This window comes from Anolis sagrei, chromosome 4 (genome assembly GCF_037176765.1).
Source record: "Anolis sagrei isolate rAnoSag1 chromosome 4, rAnoSag1.mat, whole genome shotgun sequence".
NCBI classification, from domain to species: Eukaryota; Metazoa; Chordata; class Lepidosauria; order Squamata; family Dactyloidae; genus Anolis; species Anolis sagrei.
Genome location: NC_090024.1, coordinates 90,893,842 through 90,918,580, shown reverse-complemented (window position 1 = coordinate 90,918,580; position 24,739 = coordinate 90,893,842). Strand labels below are relative to the sequence as shown.

The 24,739-nt window shown below is 39.7% G+C and overlaps 1 protein-coding gene across 2 annotated transcripts in view; it reads left to right on the top strand.

Moving 5' to 3' along the window:
• CDH20 (cadherin 20) overlaps positions 1–24,739 on the top strand; it is a 241,467-nt gene that overhangs the window by 49,375 nt on the left and 167,353 nt on the right. The window lies entirely within an intron of this gene.

The window sequence follows — 24,739 nt, the reverse complement described above, 5'->3', positions numbered from 1 at the left end:
TAGGGATCCAAACCTCATCTCCAAGGGTCCTTCCACACAGCCCTATAGAAGAAGAAGAAGAAGTTTATTTTTCTACCCCATCTCCATCTCCCCGAGGGGACTTGGGGCAGCTTACATGGGGCCAAGCCTTGTAAACCAGAATAATCCCACATTATCGGAGTGTGAACTCAGATAACCCAACTCAAAGCAGATATTGTGGGATTTCCTGTCTTGATATTCTGGGATATAGGGCTGTGAGGAAGGGCCCCCAATGTCCCTGTCCAACACTCAATCCACTACACCATGTTGAAAACCATGTTTAATTTTATGGCACAAAGGGAGTGATGATAGATAATATATTTTTAATAAAACAAAATTCATATGAAAGACAAATCAGTTGTCACAAACTCCTGGATCTAACTGCTTGGATGGGGTTCTCATTCATTTCCTTCACTTATTTCTTGCATACATCAAGGTGCACAGATGTCAGCCCCAGAACTCCATATGGCCTTCAGCCTGACCCAGAGCAGCTGTCCAGCTGATTAACGGAAAAGCAGGAGAAAACACTATTTTGGCACTTCTCTTAGAAGAGCTGGGGCATCAATCTCAGGATTGCCGTGGATGAGAAATCTGCAAGCCGTCTTAAGATTACTGTTTTCCTGCTTATTGCAACTTCATTAGAGGTCACTGATGGACAGATAAGGGGTAATTTCTCCCTATCTGGAGCAATCCTCCACTTCCAAAATCATTTTTCCTGCCACTACTTGTGCATTTGTGTGAGAAGCCCTCATTCGCCCAGCCAATGCCAGATGTAATTCTCAAGGCCTAAAAAAATGTGCATATACTGGAAAAATGTGGAAAGATTCCAATGGCAGATCTGGTTTTACTTATCATGTTTCACAGAATCACTGACAGAGAAGTTCACTAACAAAAACTACTTCCAGTAGCACTCAAAAACTGTAGCTCATATTGTGGTGTTTAAAACTAGTTGGCAGCTTCCCTCGTTCAGGAAAGCTGCCACACCAGAGCTTCCAAGTTGCTGATGCTTCAGCAGCAATTCAGCATTGCCTTGATTGAGAGCTCGTGGAGCAGCTGACTCCACCACTTTCTCAGCCACACACTGTTCCAAACTTCTACATAAACAAGCCTACAACTTCTCCAAATCACATACTTTTCTCAAGGATCCTGAAACTAACTACATTGTCTCATCAACTGCTCCTGGAAGTGAGAGTGAAGATTGATCTGAGACTTGGCCAGGAATCCTGCAGTGCTTTACCCTAAATTTGGACTGCTTGGATCATAGAATCATAGAATAATAGTTAGAAGAGACCACATGGGCCATCTAGTCCAATGCCCTGCCATGCAGGAAAAGCGCAATCAAAACAGATGGCCATCCAGCCTCTGTTTAAAAGCCTTCAAAGAAGGAGCTTCCACCACATTCTGAGGCAGAGAGTTCCACTTTTGAACATCTTGTATGGTCAGGAAGTTCTACCTAATGTTCAGGTGGAATCTTCTTTCCTGTAATTTGAACCCATTGCTCTGAGTCCAAAGGCTCCTCAAGGTAGCTGGTGCTATGGAGTTGTCCTGAGGAGTCTGGCCTGTTTGGTTTTCTAAGGATACCTTAGGTTTCATGTCTGAACAGGGTTGAGTCTTGCAACTAGGAAAAAGAATAAATACTGGTTGGTATAGTAAAGCACAAGAGAAAATAACAGTTAGCAAGAGAAATAAATAGAAAATGATGGCAGTTCCGATATGAAACCCTAACCAACAAAGAGAGGGAGAGCACCATAATATACTTTCAACTGTGATCTGCTTACAAGAAATATATCTTTTCTTTCCAAGATCAATATTGAGTCTTAAGGCGAGAATGATGGCTCAGTGAAGGTTGTTGATTTCATTTGTAAGAAAGGTCCATAAAATTTTATTCAACCTTTCTTGAAGCATGCCGGGAGTATTTTTTACCTAAGCCACAGAGAACATCCCAGCGGAAGCTAATAAAGATTTTTTATTGAGTCAAAAGAAGTCTGTAGTTTACACTGTTAAAAAGTATGCCGTTCTACCATGTCATGTTCTATATAAAAGTAGTCTCTTGTGGACGTTCCATCTGGTTTATAAATTGCAATAGATTAGGTGGGTTGCTCTGTTTTTTATAACACTTGACAATATTAGTTGAAGACAGATTGAACTCTCCTTCCTGAAATGGGTTAAGTGCAAAAGGGTTGGATTATTTTATAGAAAAAATAGAGAGAGAAAGTGTGAGATTCTATCAGGGTGTTTGATTTTGCCAGCTAGCAACATGTATCTTTAAATTTTATACCTGAACATTTTGCAACAAGGATTTTTCAAGAGGCTTTTAACACAACATTCATAACACAGTGGGTTTTTTTTAACTTAAAGTGTTGGAGAGTATTAGTAGTTGTAGTAGTACTAGCCGTCCTCCGCCACGCATTGTTGTGGCGCAGTCTGTGTATATGTGTTTTGTGTGTATAATATGTGTATATGTGTGTATATGTGTATATATGTGGTTTTGCACATGCGTTCTAATGTATTTTTTTTATTTTTTGGCTTTTAAAGTCTCTTCCGCTGTGTTTTTCAGTGTTTTATGAGTGATGGTCACTTGGTGACCCGATAAGTGTATTGTGTCCAAATTTGGTGTCAATTTGCCCAATGGTTTTTGAGTTATGTTAATCCCACAAACAAACATTACATTTTTATTTATATAGATTATTATTATTAATATCACCATTATGGTAGCCATGTATAAATATGTGAGTGGAAGCCACAAGGAGGAGGGAGCAAACTTGTTTTCTGCTTCCCTAGCAACTAGGACACAGAACAATGGCTTCAAACTACAAGAAAGGAGATTCCATCTGAACATTAGGAAGAACTTCCTGACTGTGAGAGCCGTTCAACAGTGGAACTCTCTGCCCTGGAGTGTGGTGGAGACTCCTTCTTTGGAAGCTTTTAAACAGAGGCTGGATGGGTTTTTAAGGGAAAATAATGCTGGTCTCCGCTTTTTAAACCTTATTTTATGGCCTCACATGCTGCCTATCAGATGGCACAAATTTGGTCATCACAGGCAGCTCCCATGATACAGGTAAGCTTTGCACTATTTTCTTTCTTTTTAGCACAATTTTGATGTGACACCCCCCCCCCCTCCGTTTGACGAGGGGAAGCGACTGGGCACCATGCACCCTGTAGCAATTGCTCTATCCTTCCCATCACATGGGAAAGAGGAGAGTTGGCTCATGGGGCAACTCAAGTCGCCTTGCTGTCTTCCTCTCCCTGCTGTAACGTTACTGGAGGGGGAGGGCATGTCTGATAAGGTAGTAGGTCTAAGATAGTATAGTCTGTCAAAGGCTGGATCTACACTACCGTATATCCCAGGATCTGATCCCAGATTATCTGGCAGTGTAGACTCATATAATCTAGTTCTGGGTTTAACTAATAGTGAATTGGAGGTAGATACATTAGTTAATGCTAAATAAATGTAACTAATAGTGAAGTGGAGATGGAGAGGGGTGGTTACTGTGAAAGAAATGTAACTAATAAGTATTTCTGACGAAAATAAATGTAGTGCTTTCTCATCCAAAAACAGGTTGAGGTGGGGAGTGAAAGAATAGTGCATTTGCACCACAATAACCATGTAATAACAGCAGCAGAGGCAACAACATAAATGCTGCTGGTTTCCTGAACAGAAATATGAATTGTAGTAATGTACTTGCTTGCTCACTTAAAGATACACATAAAAGAAAACTAAAAAGGCAGAAGAATTCATCTTTTTGATCAATAAGCAATTCACTTCAAAAAACTAATGTGTGCACCCGGCAATGCATGCATATTCAGCTTATTGAAAGTGAATATATGTGATCCCAATTGCTGTTTCTATACACACAATCAGTAATTGTTAAAAAGGAGGGAGGAGAGTAGGTGAGCTTTTCTTAAGCAACAGACAGACTCCAAACCAACTATGATTAATGGGGATGTGCAAGGATTTAAAGGTGAAACTTTAAAATGAATTGAACACACAGTAGAACTGATAAGAATTCATTTTAAAAAAGAGAGCTAAGAAAACAAGGACGAGGCCAACGGGGAAGAGAGATTAAGGATAAACTAAACAGGCGAGTCAACAAATAGATGTGAGTACACAATCCAAAAGGCTGCTAACAAAACAAAGGCTAGAATTAAGAAGCAGAGAAAAATTAAACTGAACTGAAACTTCAACTCCACATCTGAGAGGTTCAAACATCAAAGAAACCCATCACATTCCACAATGCATAGCTCTAAGAGTTCCCATGACCAGTGCCTAGTTACTACTAATGCAGTTCATCTTTGGCAAAGAATGAGGAAAAATAGAATAAAATGGAATATAAGATTTCAGGGACTTTGGACAGTTTCTCCACACAAGCCTTAAATTTTGAAATTATTGGTGAAAGTCTTGCCCTATTCTGGAAGCCGAGCTGTCAATTAGCAAACTAAAGCCCTTTCCTGATCATGTCCTCTTGACATTTTCCATACATGATTATGTTTGAGCCATACTGTCACATTTTCCAGGGTTATTTTTGACACCTGAATCTTATGATTAGTTCAAGTTGTTCTGGACCTTGATGAGCCCATGCATAATGGATATGCACCTAGTCTAGAATCACATCAAACCAGTCTAATCTGGATTGGGTCCAAATGGGTTGATGAATCAGTTGTACAGCCTTCGCTGTTTTTATCTGAAAAGATCTTACACGTTGCTTTACTCTTCTGATCATATCTCATTGAAACACAGGAAGACTGATTTTTGGGAAGCAGATTTATTACTTTCACACATCAACATTAAAAGATTGTAAAGATTTGAAAGACTTATCACCTTCCCTATTGCTTTGAAAATTGTTAAAATATGATTGGCATCTTTCTGGATCCTATTGCTTTCTATGCTGCACCCACCCTGTAAGTAAATGTAAAGGTTTTCCCCTGACATTAAGTCCTCATGTGTCCAGCTCTGGGGGTTGGTGCTCATCTCCATTTCTAAGCAGAACAGCCGGCATTATTCGTAGACACCTCCAAGGTCATGTGGCCGGCATGACTGCATGGAATGCTATTACCTTCCCACTAGAGCAGTACTTATTGATCTACTCACATTTCCATATTTTTGAACTGCTAGGTTGGCAGAAACTGGGGCAAACAGCTGGAGCTCACTCCACTCCCCGGATTCAAACCTGTGACCTTTTGGTCAACAAGTTCAGCAACTCAGCACTTAATCTCACTGCACCACCGGGGCTTCCAACCCACACTGTATAAATATGCTTTATAATGTATATCTTAATACCATTTGGTGCTGCATCTGAAAAAGTGGATTTATATTCACCATAATATAATAGTTTTAAAAACTATTACTATTATTTCAAGTTGAAGCTTTCATTATATGTGGGAAGATTAAATTATGCATTTTCTTTTATTTAATAACAAAAGAACTAGCAAAAGCTACTTTTATAACTACTTGCTTTCTTACATGTTGACATTTTTATTTTTAAAAAAAACACACTGAAAAGCTTCTTCTTCAATGCGTCTATATGCATGCAAGAGACTAGAAGAATTACGTTTTCCTCCATAAAAGGATGATTGAGGCATAAATGTTGTAATGGAGGGGCATCAATTTCAAACTCTCATTCCAGGATTTCATTTTGGATTCTGCCGGTCTGTGATGATACAATTTAGTGGGTTAGGTAACTCTTGAAACTTGATCAATCTAGTAATTCTTGTCAAGCATATATAGAGAATGTTCATGCTGCGATGATATCATAATACGTGGTAAAATTTGTGACATCATTGAAGGTATCCAGGTTTGTGACATTAATAGTCTGCTGCAGAAGTTCCCCACTAAATCTCCACTTGACATCTTTCTCCTTTTGGAATAACCATTAAATGTCAGTCTGGCCACCATGTTCTCTTTGAGACACTTTCTGCCTGGCACATAGCAAGAGTGGGATTTAGACAGACAAGTGGAAAAAATAAATTGTTAAGTCACTTTGACTATCTCTAAGTTACTGCAAGGATCATCTCTTCTTAGTACAGTGATACCTTGATATACGAGTTTAATTCATTCTGTGACCAAGCTCATAACTCAATTTGCTTGTATGTCAAAGCAAATTCTCCCATTGAAATGCATCAAAATTCAATTAATCCATTCCACCACCATCACCCCCTCCCAACCCAACACAATATCTCTCTTTAAGAGCTCAGTCGCTCTTAAATTATCGTAAAATGAACAATTTTAGTCTCTCCCTGCCCCTCCCTGTTGGAGGCCTCACCAGCAATTCCACCTATTGGAGGCTGAGCTGATGGAGATCGAGAAAGAGGCCCCACAGGGCTTGGGGTGGCTCTTCTCTATAGATCAGCTTGCCAAAGACCCCAAGCAGGCTCTGCGCTGAGCCTGTGGTGAGCTGCATGCCTGGCACCTAGTGGAAGAGGAGGCCCGCTGAAGGCTGTGAGCTGGCCCTGCTTAAGATGGCGGGCACTCTTGCACTAGAGCTACCTCTTGTGCTAGCACTACTTCTTGTGAGGTTTGGGGCAGCTCTCTCCTGAGAGGTAGTGCTACCACAAGAGGTAGCACTAGCACAAGAGTACCCGCTATCTTAAGCAGGGCTAGCACACGGCCTTCAGTGGGGCCTCTTCTGCCAGGCATGCAGCTCACCCCAGACCCAGCACAGGGCATTCTTGTGGCCTTTGGTGGGCCACAGAGTGTCTTCCTCTGTCAGGCACTGTGCACACATCTCATAAGTCAGATCACTGCTCACATCTCAAAGTCAGAATTGGTTTTGTTTTTTTGAAAAAAAATCATATGTCAGGTCACTTGTGAGTCGAGGTATCACGGTACTGCTAGAATGATTCCATCAGCGCTGCCTCCGAAAAATCCTGCAAATCTCTTGGGAAGACAAGCAGACAAATGTCAGCGTGCTGGAAGAAGCAAAGACCACTAGCATTGAAGCAATGGTCCTCCTCCATCAACTCCGCTGGACTGCCCATGTTGTCTGTATGCCCGATCACCGTCTCCCAAATCAGTTGCTCTATTCCGAACTCAAGAACGGAAAATGGAATGTTGGTGGACAGGAAAAGAGATTTAAAGATGGCCTCAAAGCCAACCTTAAAAACTCTGGCATAGACACTGAGAACTGGGAAGCCGTGGCCCTTGAGCGTTCCAGTTGGAGGTCAGCTGTGACCAGCAGTGCTGTAGAATTTGAAGAGGCACAAATGGAGAGCAAAAGAGAGAAACGTGCCAAGAGGAAAGTGCATCAAGCCAACCCCGACCGGGACCGCCTTCCACCTGGAAACCTATGCCCTCACTATGGGAGAAGATGCAGATCAAGAATAGGGCTCCACAGTCACCTACAGACCCACCACCAGGATACTACACTTGGAGGACCACCATCCTCAGACTACGAGGGATCGCCTAAGTAAGTAAGTACTGCTAGATGGCTAGTTTCAAAAATGCATAAATCCAACTAAATTCTTAAAATGAAATCAGAAAACATTATCTAGTTGATGCAACTGTTTCCCTTGAATTCCATAGTAGACCCTCAGTTAACCAGATCTCAAGCAGTTGAAACTCTCAAGCAAACACTGAAATTTGAAGAATAAATGCTTTTAATTTTTAAAAAGTGTATGTTTTTATTTGTCTTTATTTGCTTTTAATTCCCCATTTCAGTATTAATATCAAGTCAATACAGAGTTTATGGTATATTGTGGGGTATAGTATTAGATCTATTTTAATTCTAACTCTCAAGAAATTACATTTATCCTCTATGGGTGACATATAACTGAGAGTCTAGTCAGACCCCTTCTACACTGCTATATAATCTATACAAGCATAACAGATAATCCTTGTGATGTCGCGCGCTGGGCCTATGACAGTGTCTGTTTACAGGACGTGCTTTCTGTATGCCCAACGGGATTCCGAGGTGCCTCAGCTAAAGGATCCCATAGGTTTCCCAACACAAAGTTCTGTAGAGGTTCAAAATAGGTTCAACAAGGTTCTTTATTAAGGCTTAAATCTTCGAACAAATTAATTAAATGCTCTATAATCTTGAAAAACGAGTAGCTTTCTCTATCTACCAACAAGAGATAGGCAACTGCTTGATAAACTGTTCCTATCTTCTTTAGGGAAATCTTCCAACCCCTCCTTGGGCAATCTTTCTTTACCCTGCTGGCATGAGGCCCCAACTCCCAGTTCCAAGCTGCGTTATGGATAGCCCGAGTGGTCCCTTACCAGGCAATGGTTGTTGTAGATCTGCCAAGCTGGTGTCCTTTAGTTTCTCCACGAAGGCTGTAGGAACTATTTCTTTTGCCTCAGCAAAAGCTGGCTGTATTCCTCCAGCAAAGGCTGTGGAACTGTAACTTCACTCCCCAACAAAACTGTAGAGGTTTTCCTTTTTCCCCAGCAAAAGCTGGCTGTAAATCTGTTTCTTTAACCCCAGCAAAGCTGTAAGAAGTGAAGCTTTTTGCAGGTGGGACAGAGAAAAGCTCACACATCCTGCTGTAAGGCTCCAAACTGTGAGACTGAACTAAAAGTCCCCCTTTCCCTCCAAAACTGGGGAAAGGGATGGATCTAAAGGCTCTAACGATGATTGATAGGTTGCTGGCCCTATGACTGCAATGTGGGGAAAGCTTCCCAATTGCAAAATGCATGGCCCAAATTCATGCAAACTAACAGTGCAAGAAAAAGAAATTCAAATCTCCTGGCACAGCCATGCCAGCACAATCCTCATTATATGATTTGAAGTGGATTATATGAGTCTACACTGCCATATATGAGTCTACACTGGTTTGTTCTGAATTTATTCAGTTTTACTGGAGGCGTCCTTTGGATACTAAGGAATCTAATGCCTGTCTGGATGGGCTCCCAGTTTGCCTAAAGTGAAATTTGGGCAAGTTTGTTTTAGATATCCTAGGAATTTTAAGGAAGTAAGGGAAGAGTTGTAGTGATAGTAGCAAAATAGCCAAGAGGAAAGAAAGGGTTTCGTGTACGTCTATCTGGTGAATTTATTTTAATTGTATATTGCTGAATCACAACAGAAGGCAAGTGGGTTTAGACTTCAGATTTATAAAAATGTTGATATAAGGTCATCAGGTTCACATGAAAACAGAATCAATTCCTAATTGTAGGAACTTTACTTTGCTGTGATGTGAAACATCCATTTGGGATTTTTGTCAAATAATTTTGATTGATGTGAAGACTGAGACAGAAAAAGTAAGAAAGCTTCTTGCTGTTGAACTTGGAGGAGGCGATGGCTGACTGCTAATTCTAAACTGTGTTGTGTACCCTAGAGAATACTCTTGTTCTATTTGGTTGGGACTATTCACCTCCGAAAGAAGAATTGCTTGACATAAATTAGTTCAGGTACAGAAAAACACTGCCTAAAGTGCAGCTGAACTTTCTGCATGAATACTCTTTCAAAAAGTGAGCAAATTCAGCATCCTTGAGTTAAAATTGACCCAAGGCAACACTTAATATATGCAGAAACACTTCTGAGACAAACTTCAGGAACAAATCTACCCCTCCAGGATGACTTGTGCCAAAGCATTGCTACATATTTTAAGGTTGCTCACTACAGACAACTTGTCACTTTTTTTGAAATTCTTTTTCCTCTGTTCTGGAAATTCCCTGGTCATTTCTCCTAAAAAGAAAAAAAAGTATCTTCAAAGAAAATTTTGCATAGGAAGACTAAGGGGGCATTTTCACAATGCATGGTTTCCATGATAAATACATAGATGTTGCTAACAGTAAATGTATATTTAAGTCTAGCAGTTTCTGTAAAAGACTTAGAATCACAAGAACTGGGAGGGCCATACAGTCAAACCCCTGTTATGTAGGAATACACAAGCAAAACACTCCTGACAAATGGCCATCACATCTTTGTAAAATCATCCAAAGGAGGAAACTCCAAGGCAATTGATTCAACTCTTACCATCAGAAACGGTTCTGGCCCAGTGTACCTGTCCGAACGTATCTCCTTCTACGTCCCACCTCGGAATTTAAGGTCTTCTAGGGAGGCTCTGCTCTCAGCCCCACCTCTGTCACAAACATGCTTGGCGGGGATGAGGGTCAGCGCCTTCTTGGTGATGGCCCCCAGCCTGTGGAATTCACTCCCCAGTGAAATTAGATTATTGACATCCCATTTCCTTTAGAAAGAAGTTAAATACATGGATGTGGGACCAGGCCTTCGGGTAATCTTGCTGACAATGACAATGACAATGATGATAATCGCAATGGAAATGGACTATGGGCATGCTTAATGGAGTTTCTAACTACAGAATTCGGCTCAGATAAGGCCACCAGGCTGTTATTGAAACAGAAACTGATTTTAATTAATTAATGTGATTTAATGTTATAAATGTATGTAATTATTGGATTTTTAATGTATTTTATTATATGTACATTGGAGGCATTGAATTGTTGCTGGCTGGAAGCCACCCTGAGCCCCCCCCCCCCCGGGGGGGGGGGGGTTGAGAAGGGCAGGGTACAAATATCTGAAATAAATAAATAAATAAATAAATAAATAAGGTTTTTTCCTAATACTTTGGCAGAATCTCCTTCCCTGCAGTTTAAATCTATTGCTCCATGCCCTAGAGTGGATCTACACTGAGCCACTGAGCCAGGGCTGATCCAGCATAATATACACTGAATCAGTGCCAGAGTGCTTTTCACATTAATTCCCACCCCCCCCCCCCCCCGGCCCAACACCTCACAGACACTGAGGGGATTTAGCACTGCCAATTGGCCACCCTTACCATCCCCTCCCATTTTCCATGTCAATATGGTTTCCAGAAGCAATGTGGGTCCCGCTGATAAGTGCCAGCCCATGTCTCCATGCTTCTGAAGCCTAGGAAACACTAGATGGCCATGTAAACACTTGGAGTCAGTTCCATCTCAGAACCGATCCAACTGTTTACATGGCCCAATGTTCTGGGATACTCCAAATTCCAAACATCCCACAACTTTGGGTAATGTGGGTCAAGGCTATATTAAGGTAGCCTTGCTCCACATTAACTGATTCGCTTCACGTGTCATTTGGCCCCAGGAAGCTGATCAAGTAAGTGATCAGTATGGGTGTGCCCCTAATTTCTAGAGCAGCAGAAAACAAGCCTGATCCATTTTTGATATAACATAATTTGTAATATTTAAACATGACTATCATGTCACCTCTTCACTTTATCTTCCCCAGGCTCAACATAACCAACTCCCTATGACGCTTCTCATATGGCATGGCTTTAAAGCCTTTAATCATTTCTGTTACCATCCTTTGAATGTGTTCCAGCTTGTTTATATCTTTCATGGACTGTGGTGCCCAGAACTGGACATGTCTATTTCTCTGTGACTGAAATACAGGATTAGCCCAGGGGATTTTGCTGCCATAAATCATTTACAAGGAGATAATTGTATCCACTACACCTGAAGCAGCAGGTGTAACACATGCTTGTAACATCTCATACTTTGTTTTGACCTCCAGGTATTTGACGTAATAATAATAATAATAATAATAATAATACTTTATTTATACCCCGCCACCATTTCCCCAAGGAGACTCGGGGTGGCTAACATGAGGCCAAGCCCAACAATTACAACTAGGCAAAAAGAATACAAACATACAATAATACATCAACAACAAAACAACAACAAAACTTTATTTATATACCGCTCTATCTCCCCAAGGGGACTCAGAGCGGTTTCCAAGTGTCATAATCAATACATACAAAGAGAACAGCAAGAACATAAAATTAACAAGACAAAATAAGCATTAAAAACCACAATAGCACATATATTTAAAATAATCCTGCCTGTTCAAGGCAGTTTAAAAGGCCGGGCCAGGCTAGTGCAATTTTAGAGGGTCCAGGAAATTAGATAAAGTCTATGGCTGTACATTTCCAGGGCCTAACAGAAGAAAGTGACCTGGGTAATTGGTAGAAAAAGATATGGCCAATTACTACAGTATTTGGGGCAGAGCTGGAACTAGTCATTCTCAAAGGTTTGTTTAAACCACCAAGTCTTCAGGCGCTTACAAAAAGAGGGGAGGTATGGGGCCTGTCTTATTTCTCCAGGAAGGGTGTTCCAGAGGCGGTGGGCCACCACCGAGAAGGTCCTATCTCTTGTCCCCACAAACCATGCTTGTGATGGTGGTGGGAGCTAAAAGAGGGCCTCCCTGGAAGATCTTAAAGTTTGCGCCGGTTCAAAGAGGGAGATGCAATTGCAGAGATAGGCGGGGCCCAAACCGTTTAGGGCTTTATAGGTCATAACCTGCACCTTGAATTTGGCTCGGCAACTTATTGGCAGCCAGTGAAGCTGTTTTAAAAGGGGTGTTGCATGCTCCCTATAGTTTGCTCCAGTAAGGAGCCTGGCTACTGCCCATTGTACCAGTTGGAGCTTCCGGGCCGTCTTCAAGGGCAGCCCCACGTAGAGCACATTGCAATAGTCCAAATAAAATACAATAAAATATAACAAAAGAAAATAATACAAAATAAACACAGGATACAGGCATGTAGCCGGGGGGGGGGGGGACTTGGGGGGCTTCACCCCCCCTCGAAATTCTCAGGGTGGTCCTTGAGAAGGCCTTACTGGTACATTATTTAAACTGTTATGTTTATTCATATCATGATCTGATCACCATGCTCAATATATCCCATATGCATGGGGGTATTGGGGTAACGATACAAAAGGTTTGCTAGGGTAGACCCTCTTTCACTCAGATTCAGCCCCCTCGAACCAAACTCAGCCCCTCACCCCCCACCCGAAACAAAATCCTGGCTATGGGCCTGACAGGATATAACATAAAATAACAAAAAAATGAGCTGAGTGGGCAGGGCCAATTACAGAGGATACAATTTTAAAACCCTGGGTGAGATGGAGAGCTATCAGTGACACTTTTTCTAACTGTAGGGCAACCATGCCTCAGTGGTCTCCAGATCATTCCCCGTGGCTGAGCCTTAATGAACTCAAAGCCAGCAACAACACCCTGTTTTTAAAAATCTATTTCTTTATTAATATTGAGAGTTAAGAGATAAAAAGAAATCTTCAAACCAATGGTGATGTCAATGCGTCAGTGCTACAGTTGAGAAATACTTTCAAGAAGTTTTAAGACCACAGATTAAAATCAGAAAGTCTAACAAAACTAAGGAAAAGTAAGCGGGTGAAAGAACTTAAGTGGATAAAGGACATTGTAGCATCAGAAGAAGAAAGTCACTTTCTTAAATTGGAAGATTGGATGGTTTTGAAAGAACTTTGTAAGTAAAAATGGATTAAAGAAAGACACTGATCTAAGAGAGTTGCCACATCTCATTGAAAGCAATCTTAACAAAAGAAGGTTAATGGCAGCCTGGGTCATGGCAACACCATAGCGGAGGAGTCCCTACAGAAGCAAAATATTAACTCTTTATATGCCAAGATTTTGTTAGACAGAAGAATAAAGATGCAATCCCTGGAAGATAAATGTGAAAAACGTAAACTGATTTTTTAAAAAAAAACTTTAAGAACTTTAGTTTGATCTTCAGATTGATGGGTTATTTATTGTGTCAGGGGCAACAGACCATTGTATTACATTTCTAACAGAACAAAACAAACAAACAGACAAAACACAAAGTTTGCAAGCTTGGTAGTTGATTAAATGTCCTTTGACCAGTATCTGGCCACTTGGGGTGCCTCTGGTGTTGCCGCAAGGAGGTCCTCCATTGTGCATGTAGCAGATTGTTGGGTGACAGGATGAAAGTCAAGGATCTGGTGGCTGTCATGAGAGAATTAGTGAACCTAACCAAATTTCAGATGAAAAAATAGGACTGAGTGGTCAGTTTGGAGTATAAAGGAAAAACTTCATACAAAAGCAAAAATGATAGGTGCCACTTAACTGAGGCTGCTTCTACCTAGTCACATAATCCAGGCCAGAACAAGGATTAAAGAGATGAGGCTTGCTTCAGAGCTCCTACATAAGCATCCTGTGAACCAGCTGGAAGCTATGATGGTAGCTAGCCACAAAACAATCCAATCCAAGTATTTTCCCCCTACCTCCTCTGGTGAGATATACTGGTAAAAAAGCAGCTTATCAGTGCTTGACTGCCGTTTGATGATAATTTGATGTAAAGAAAGTGGTCATAAAATAAAGTTTGTTGATCTGAGGTTTTTTTTAAATATTGAGGGTGATACATACAATAATTATCTTAAAAGATTGAGTGACTAACAGTGAAAATAAAGGGAAAGAAGTAATTTTCTTTGTCGATGGTTTGAAGGCACATCTGATGTTATGACAGATTGATTGATAGATTGATGTTTAACGAGGAACTGAAGAAAGTAACCTACAGAAATATAAAGAGGTAAAATGATAGGGGTTTGTTTCATTTCGATTAGAAATGGAATAATACTAATAGTTGAAGATTACTAATACAGATTACATTTAATAAATATGTATATGTGTTTGGTTGACTTTTTCTAGGGAATGTGCATGTGTATATGTGAATTTTGATTTTAATTATTCATAAGTGTACTTTATAAAAAGGAGTTTGATGATTTAATGTGTGAGAGAAGTGAAGGTTCTTATAGATTAATGTAGGTTGATTGTTGCTAAAGAAAAGCTTGGAAGTCAGTTTTATCTTTCTTGGGGGGGTTTTCTCTTCTTTTTGTGTGTATTTGGATTTCTTTTTTATTTCTGTCTCTCCTTTTCTTGTTTTTTGTATATTGTCATTTTTTTTATTTATTTATTTACTTTATTTATATACCGCTTTTCTCAGCCCTCAGGTGACTCAAAGCGGTGAACAACATTGATGCAAAACATCACTAAACAAGTATAGGGCAATTAAAAACAATTATAAAATAAATCATTAAACATCAGAATAACAATCTGATGTTTAACAGTAAAATCAGAATCCAGTCTCATCATCCATTATTCCATTCCTATGTTCAATTACACTGTTTAATCAAACCATTTTATTAAACTGGTGGCAGCAATTGCTATGGATCTTGATTCATGTCACCCTTCCAACTATATAATCAGCAACTAAACTTCCATGAACTCTAGTTTGAAGAATAAGCAATATGCAGATAAGTGGCATCTTCGGTATGTTAGTTGTGTGTCAATTAAATATCAATGTACTATTGTGACACTAATGTATGTGTTGTTTTAGAACAAGGATCCTCACACTTTTAAAGCAGTTTCTCAGACTATTGGAGTGATGGATTATATTTTTTTAAAGAAAACTAAAACAAATCCTATGTACACTGTACATATCTTTTTTGTACTGCAAAAAAGAAAGAATAATACAACATACAATAATACAATTATACAAAACGAATTTTATCTTTAAACCAATAAAAACTTATCAGTATTTCAGTGGGAAATGTGGGCTTGCTCTTGGCTGATGAAATAGTCAAGTTAATTAGGGTTGGTGTTGTTGTATGCCTTCAAGTCATTTCATACTTAGGAAACCCTAAATCTAAAGTTTAGTGTGGGGTCTGGGTAAATGAACTTGGAGGGCCACATACAGCATGCGGGCCTTGATTTTGGGACCCCTGTTTTAGACCATAAAGATAGCCAATAAGTGAGTCCAACTCTACATTACCAAATATGGATAACCATATTCTGTTGGGTACTATGCTATCTATTTGCATATGAAAATGTCCAGTAATAGTATCTTTCTCTATGAACAAAATCTGGCTACCGTTATTTAAAAACTCTAAAATTACAACAGCAAAACAACAGAGGGGAAACAATCAGGCACATCTAATCACCTCTCAACAAAAGATTGCCCCAGACACTGCCAGGCCATCAAATGCTAATCAAGGTGGTCAGTTGAAACATTCACACCTAGCTCCAACAGACATGAGTTCTTTGTCCCACCCTGGTCATTCCACAGATATATAAACCCACTTTCCTAGTTCCAATAGACCTCACTACCTCTGAGGATGCTTGCTATAGATGCAGGTGAAACGGCAGGAGAGAATGCCTCTAGAACATGGCCATATAGCCCGAAAAAACCTACAACAACCCAATTTTCTCTATGTTTTCTTTTTCCAGTTGAGAAACAGAGAGAATTATTAACAATGCATTATATCTATTTGGTGTTACCTGTCAAAGTGCAAAAAGAAACCTAGTTTAACTCCAGCTACCCCAAGTTACTGAAAAGTGTGTGAATACACACACACACATATAGAAATTCAGCTGTGCTGATTAGTGGTCTACTCACAAGAACAGAACTGAAGAACAATGGTTCTTTATTTAATCTTCAATTGATAAAAATTATTTAACCTTCCATTGACAGAAAAAATATCAGTCATGTCTTAGATCAAATTTGTCCCAAGAAAGTATTTGGTGCCAGGGTCTTTATTATCTTCCCTTTCCAATAAAACAGTATAACTTCAAATCAGTTGCTCTGGTCCACAATGCCTCACCATTAATGAAATATTGTGGGAAGGTGCTCGTAAACATATTCCACAGGTCATGTTCAGGGCCGATGTGTCTTTCACAAAGGTAGTTGGGCATTGAAGCCAACTATCAAAACTGAGAACACTATTGATTCTTTTGATGGAGGTCAGGGACACTGTGCTCCTGAAATGTTCAGGGAAATTCGGAACAACATTCTTTTTCAAAGACCTTTCTCTGAACAAGCATGTAAGGGTCTTTGATGAATGGCCAGTAACCATTAACCTTTGCCGCCTGTTGAAGTGAGGGTGTAAGTTGTTTGCAAACATTTGCAGATGCAGTTGGAGCCACTGTAACCCTGGAAATCTCTTGTTTGTTTTTTGACAAAATTATTCTAGTGGCAAAAAAGCAAACAATTTATCTGATTAAAGCAAAGGTCGTAAATGGTAAGCACATTTCTTAAAATTCAGATTTGTCGAAGGCTTTCATGGCTGGAATCACTAGGTTCTTGTGGGTTTTTTCGGGCTATAGGGTCATGTTCCAGAGGCACTTCTCCTGACGTTTCGCCTGCATCTATGGCAAGCATCCTCAGAGGTAGTGAGTGAACCTCACTACCTCTGAGGATGCTTGCCATAGATGCAGGCGAAACGTCAGGAGAAGTGCCTCTGGAACATGGCCCTATAGCCCGAAAAAACCCACAAGAACCTAGAAATTCAGATTTGTTAAGCTACTTTGCAGATACATTTTATTGATCAATATTCTAAAGGAAGTATGGTTTGTGATGAATGTCTAGGTTAGGCATGGACTCTGGTCAAAGTCCTAAAATTAAAGATGAAGATGGCAACTTTGCAATGATTGGTGCTTTGACAAGCTTTCTCTGAAGTCCCCAAAGTGAACTAAGCTGCTCCTGAAGCTTCAAGATCAACTTTGGAAATCTGGTAGTCTTATAGAATGGGAAAGATAATCGTGCATTTTACAAAAAGAGTCATCACAAACAGAAGTTGAGGAACAACCAGTCCCAAACTACCACTTCACACATACAGAGCAACTGGCAGTTTCATAAAGCAGGTTTAGTCTTCTTTATAAAAACATCTACTAATTTGAAAAAAAAAACATACAGTAGTAGGTGATCTTAGACTGGATATACAGATCCTATCCCAGGATGTGATTCCAGATTATCTGGTTTGAACTGGATTATATGAATTTAATCCCAGATTACCTGGTTTCAGGCCCGTAGCCAGGATTTTGATTCGGGGGGGCTGAGTTTGATTCGGGGGGGGGGGCTGAGTCTGAGTGAAAGAGGGTCTACCCTAGCAAACCATTTGTATCATTACCTCAATACCCCCATGCATATGAGATATATTGAGCATGGTGATCAGAATAAACATAACAGTCTATATAATGTACCAGTAAGGCCTTTCGCCCCCGGTGGCACAGTGGGTTAAAGCACTGAGCTGCTGAGCTTTTTGACCAAAAGTTCGCAGGTTCGATTCCAGGGAGCGGCATGAGCTTCCGCTGTCAGCCCTAGCTTCTGCCAACCTAGCAGTTCGAAAACATGCAAATGTGAGTAGATCAATAGGTACCGCTCCAGCGAGAAGGTACCGGCGCTCCATGCGGTCATGCTGGCTACATGATCTTAGAGGTGTCTATGGACAACGCTGGCTCTTCGGCTTAGAAATGGAGATGAGCACCACACCCCAGAGTCAAACATGACTGGACTTAATGTCAGGGGACAACCTTTACCTTTACCTAAGGCCTTTCGCAGGCCACCATGAGAATTTCGGGGGGGGGGGCTGAAGCCCCCAAAGCCCCCCCCCCCTCGGCTACATGCCTGCCTGGTTTGAACTGGATTGTCTACACTGCTAGATAATCTGGGATATGCAGATAATCTGAGATTAGATCCTAGGATATAGGACAATGTAGATCCAACCTCATATAATCCAGATCAAAGCAGATAATGTGGATTGCCTCCTTTGATGATCTGGATTATATGGCAGCGTAGATGGGGCCATAGAGAACCCAGACAAGTCTCTTTAAAATCAATGCACACACCTTCCACTCTCTAAAAAGGGGGGAAATGCCAGAGAGAATTGGGTAGGATGGGCGAAAGGTGTAATTTAGTAACGCATATTTCTTGCTTCCAGTTAGGGATTTTACCAAGTCCCATGTTTTTACTTCCAGTTATGGTGCTTTTGTAGAAGGAATTTTTAGTAGATGCCAGCTGAGCAAAAAGAAAACAAAACGCCTAAGTCATTCAAAAAATATATAATCATAACTCCGTAAGCCTACATCTATTAAAAATAACTTTAATTCTCCATTTCATTCCCTTGGCAGAGTAGTAGAAACAAACACAAATCTGGTTATCATGATATTCATGAACTAAACTGAGATTTCATTTGATAGCAATGTGGACTGTACGAAGCTTTGGAGTTTCTGAGAAATCTTTGCGGTGTCATCTTCAGACAGCTCTCTTTGATATGCGGTGCTTCATTCTGTATCTTCAGGCTCCTCTTTTATTAGTCATTAGCTTCAGGGTTTGGTTTCCTTCTTGTAGCTGGAGGCACGGTACTATTATTACTTTCTACTGCCAGGCTTGTCCTTCTTTCCTATAGCTGTAGGCTTAGGCATTTCCCCCCTTCATCTTTTCAAGATGTTAAACTTTGCCCTCCTCTTTTTCCTTTAGGCATTGATGTATTTTAACTCTGAAAGCTTTCATCTACACGGACTGGCCACATTTCACATACCACCCAATGAACGTATCAACATTTCCTATTACACCCATGATTACGGATATCCCTGCTTAAAATCTCCTGATGCAATCTATATCAAAGCAAACCACTCTTCATTTGGCTTGACCCTTATGGATGAATTTGGGCATATTTTTCTGCCTTGAAGTGGGCATAGTCTGCATTCAAGAAGAAGTCAATTGAATGTCCCCCTAAGAATTTACTTATATGAGGATTCCAGCTCCGCTGTATATTCAACTATGCTAAAATCTAAAAAATAAGCAGTATGTCAGTGGTTCTCAACTTTCCTCATACCACAATCCCTTAATGCAGGTCCTCATGTTATGGTGACCCCCAACCATAAAATTGTTTTCGTTGCTACTTCATAGCTGTAATTTTGCTACTGTCATGAATCGTAATGTAAATGTCTGAAATACAGGATATATTTTCATTCACTGGACCAAATTTGGCACAAATACCCGATCTGCCCACATTTTAATACTGGTGGGATTGGGGGGGGGGGTGATTTTGTCATTTGAGAGTTGTAGTTGTTGGTATTTATAGTTCACCTACAATTAAAGAGTATTCTGAACTCCGCCAACGACGGAATTGAACCAAACTTGGCACACAGAACTCTCATGACCAACAAAAAATATTTGGTGGGCATTGATCTTGAGTTTTGGAGTTGTAGTTCACCTACATCCAGAGAGCACTGTGGACTCAAACAATGATGAATCTGGACCAAACTTTGAATGAATCCTCAATATGCCCAAATGTGAACACTGGTGGATTTAGGAGAAAATAGATTTTGACATTTGGGAGTTATAGTTGTTGGGATTTATAGTTCACTTACAATCGAAGAGCATTCTGAACCCCACCAACAATAGAATTGGGCCAAACTTCCCACACAGAACCCCCATGGCCAACAGAAAATACTGTGTTTCCTGAAGGTCTTTGGCGACCCCTCTGACCCCCCCCCCTTGCGACCCCCCAGGCACCCTGACCTCCAGGATAAGAAATGTTGCTGTAGGTACTTTTACATGAAAAAATCCTATCTGCTACACAATCATTCCTCTTCCACTGTTAGTTACATTTAAAATTGCAATCTATACGATGTATATTTCATTATGTTTCAATCTGTACTATTCTGTATGTATATTTCATTATGTTTCATCAGTAAAGTTATGTTCAAGAAAAAAATGAATGCAATGAAGGTTGAAACAAACTACCTATAATTTAGCAATTGTAATGCTCTAAAATGGCTTTGGCATGTCATTGTATTCAGTCCCCTTAAAGGTAACTGAAAGCTCTGGTAGAATGTTGTCATCTAAGTGGAGAAGGAATAATTACATTTCTCATGAACATCCATTTGTATTCCTATTTCTCCGATAAATCTTTTTAAAAGTGATTTCATTCTTTCTATTGTGCTAATAGCCTGATTTCTGTCATAACTCCCATGATTGTTTTAAAATTTAATGTTATAGGTGTATACTAAACTGAATGTGATTTAAATTGGAAATGTTTTAAGTGGGAGAGAAAAGAGTTACACAAATACTGACGTCCCGAAAAACAGTGGGTTTTAAAATATTTCTTTCTTTCATTAATATAACATCATTCTTGATATTTTCAGTATGCGTGTCTTTATCATTTTTCTTTTTTAAAAAAAGTTGTAATCCAAATTAAAGAAAGACAATAAGCAAAAGGAGTGATGAAAATTGTTGAATTTGTGAAGTCAGGTGTTTTTTTCGTGTCAGGAACAACTTGAAAAACTGCAAGTCACTTCTGATGTGAGAGAATTGGTTGTCTGCAAGGACGTTGCTCAGGAGATGCATGGATGTTTGATGTTTTACCATCCTTGTGGGAGGCTTCTCTCATGTCCCCGCATGGGGAGCTAGAGCTGACAGAGGGAGCTCACCCTGCTCTCCCCTGGTCAGAAATCCTGCCAGCACAAGGCTTTAATGCATTGCCCCACTGAGGGAATAGGTTAACCTGCTTGTCACTGCTATCCTTATGTCAAAAAACACATCTTTGAAAAGACTGAAGTAAATTGAAGGCTGCAGAAAGGATTGGAATGAAGACTAGGCGAATCTATACTGGCCAAAATAGTATTTAGGTGATAACATCCTATACATGTTCCTTCTTCTCCTTTTGCTTCACTCCATAAAAGTTAGTGAACTCAAGAATGCATATATACTATATAGGCCACATCTACAATTCCATATAATGCAGTTTGAAACTGCATTATCTAGTCAGTGTAGACTCTTATAATGTAGTTCAATGCAGTTAACTTGCATTATATGAGCTTACATTGACCAGATAATACAATTTCAAACTGTATTATGTGGCATTGTATATGGCTCCATAGTTACAGCAATCTGATACTACTTTAATAGCCATGGCGCCTTCCTATGGAATCAGGAATTTGTAATTTGGTGAAATATTTTAAATTACTTTTGTTATAACCCTAACATTATCATTCTCGGGAATGGGCTATTACCCCTAACTATGCCCCCGGTGGTGCAGTGGGTTCAAGCACTGAGCTGCTGAACTTGTTGACTGAGAGGTTGCAGGTTCAAATCCAGGGAGCAGCATGAGCACCCGCTGCTAGCCCCAGCTTCTGCTAACCTAGCAGTTTGAAAACATGCAAATGTGAGTAGATCAATAGGTACCGCTCCGGCAGGAAAGTAATGGCACTCCTTGCAGTCATGCTGGCCACATGACCTAGGAGTTGTCTACAGACACCTACAGCTCTTCGGCTTAGAAATAGAGATGAGCACTACACCGCAGAATCGGATACAACTGGACTTAATGTCAGGGGAAAACCTTTACCTTTACCTATTCTTTTAGTATCCCTCATGTGAAATAATTGGGTCCAGAAGTGTTTGGATTTTGGATTTTCTTGCACTCTGCAACACCCTTACTTGCATATATGCACATAAGTAGATTTTTTAAAAACTTGATTGTAAAAGTTTTTAAAGAAATATAGAGTTGAAATACAAAAATGCCAAGAAAAAAGAAAACAAAACAAAAGAAGAAAAGAAAAAGTAAAAGTAGATGACCTCTGTACCTAGAGAAAAGAAAACAACATAAACTTCACCCTCTAGGCCTCCCAATGTTGACTCCTTTCTCAAACAAAAAAATCCTCAAATTATTCTTCAAAACTCAAAACTGACATGTCTTTTGCTTCCTCATACAAAAAGTAAACAAAAATTCCAGTCTTTCAAGAACAATCCAGTTTTTCTTATTTTAGCAAACAGGTTAATCTCAGCCAAGTCAATCATTTTTATCATCCAATCATCCATTGCTGGTGCTGCTGAATTCTTCCATTTCTGTGCATAGAGCAATCTGGCTGCTATCATAATATATTGCAACAGACTGTCATAGTGGTTTATATCAGGCCCCTTTTACACTGCCATATAATCCAAATTATCAAATCAGATAATCCACATCATCTGCTTTGAACTGGATTATATGAGTCTACACTGCCAGATAATCCAGTTCAAAACAGATAATCTGAATTTTATCCAGTAGTGTAGATGGAGCCTTAGTCAGATCAAGTAGAAAAGTCTTAGATTTAACTGAATATTTTCCCCCAAAAAACATTCTTGATTACCTTATATATTTGAATCCAGTATTTCTTGGCATGTTTACATGTCCACCACAAATAGCAGAAAGACCCCACTTGCTGTTTACATTTCCAGGAAGTGTTGGAAACCTTTTAGACATCTTAGAAAGCTTTTCAGGAGTCATGTACAATCGATACATCACACAATGAGATATTTTGAGATGGGACCCAAGTGTAAACATGAAATATATTTATGTTTCATATACACCTCCTGCATATAGCCTGAATGTAATTTTGTACATGACATTTCTGAACTAATTTCTGAACTAATTTTATGCATGATTCAAACCATCAGAAGGCACAGGTGTCACTGTTTCAGCCACCCATGTGGACGATTGTAGATTTTGAAGTGCTGTATTTCAAATTTAGAATTTGAGTGGCTAAGGTTGTAGTCTAGAGCAGGGATTCTCAAGCTTTTTCAGCCGTGGAGCCCTTTTTGAAGCAAAATTTTCTCACGGAGTCCCAAGAAATGTGTACATATTATATTTTCTATTATATATAAAATATATCAGGTATGTGCTGGGCCAAAGGCATATAGATGGAGAGTATTTGTATAAACCCATATCTCACACTGCAAAATATTATTAATAATAATCATAATAATAATAGCAAAAACCCCAGAGGAGGTGGGGCACCTCCTGCTGGTCTAAAGTGTTTAGTCCACTCTCTAGAATGATGTCACATACAGCTTTATTTCAAAGTAATAGCAGCAATATTTAGATAGATACACTTAAAGATGACAATATTGTGGCTATTTCACAATAAAGATCTAATGAAGATTCATCCACTTCTTTGGTCCTGTCCTGGGATTTATTTTTGCACAGATCTGTTTTCTGTACACATTGCTTTTTGTGACATTAATGATAATGGGCTACCTTTGGGAGTTCATAATGAGTTACCTAACAAGTAGCATCCCAGGCTGTGCAATATCCCTGTTACAAAAGGACCATATGTCTCTATTCTGACACTTGTAAGCGCTTAACATGGATCACAGCTGTGTCACAAAATGTGCCTTTCTACTATCATGGAAATGCTATCACCATTATTATTGGAAGCATATGTGCAACTTTGAATATTTAGATGTTGTATTCCCTTGCGGAAGCTACCAAGTCTTATGCCTTTATGTGAAACATTTCTGTACTGAAACATGTCGTCTAATTTTGGCTTGCTGTGTCCTCCCCTTTCTTTTAATTGAATATGAAATTTAGTATGAAAGAACCTCTTGTATCAACACTGTAACTCCTTCTGCAGATGTTCTTTGTTTATTTCAAGGGTCCGCTAATGCTGTTAGCTTCTTGTCATGTCAGAATCTGTAATCCAGTTTGCATGCAGCATTAAATTATGGGTGACATGCGGATAGTGAAATACTAGCTTTTGTAAAATTAATGTGGATACTTACCAGTTGGCAGGTTCTTTTGATGCATGTGCCACATTTCTCTCTTTAAAATCTATAGTGCCACTTTATAGTACCATAAAGTTATTCCCATTTTCTTTTTCTTTCTCTCTATTTTTAGTGTGTATGTATATATATATATAAGAGTGAGATAAATTCTTACTCACCACTTCCTGCAAACATTGTCATATTTGACATAACTGTACATGATAGTCTTATTTATTTATTTATTTATTTATTTACAGTATTTATATTCCCTTTTCACCCCACAGGGGACTCAGGGGGGATTACAATACACATACACATGGAAAACATTCAATGCCATTTGGACATACAACATATATAAACAAACACAGAGGCATTTAACATTCTGGCTTTCTGGCTTCATGAGGGCATGCTCAATTCTGGCCACAGGGGGAGCTGCCATTTCACTGTCCACTTGTGACATCAAGTCCTTTCATAACTTCCTTATTCTTCTGCATGCTGCTGGAAGGTTTTATGGTGTCATAAATTAGTTTATATTAGCCTCCCCACATAAAGCGGTACCTAAATTTTGTACTTGTCAGATGCAACTGTCTTTTGGGCTGCATAGGTCAACAGCAAGCAAGACTATTAATGGTCAGGAGCTAAC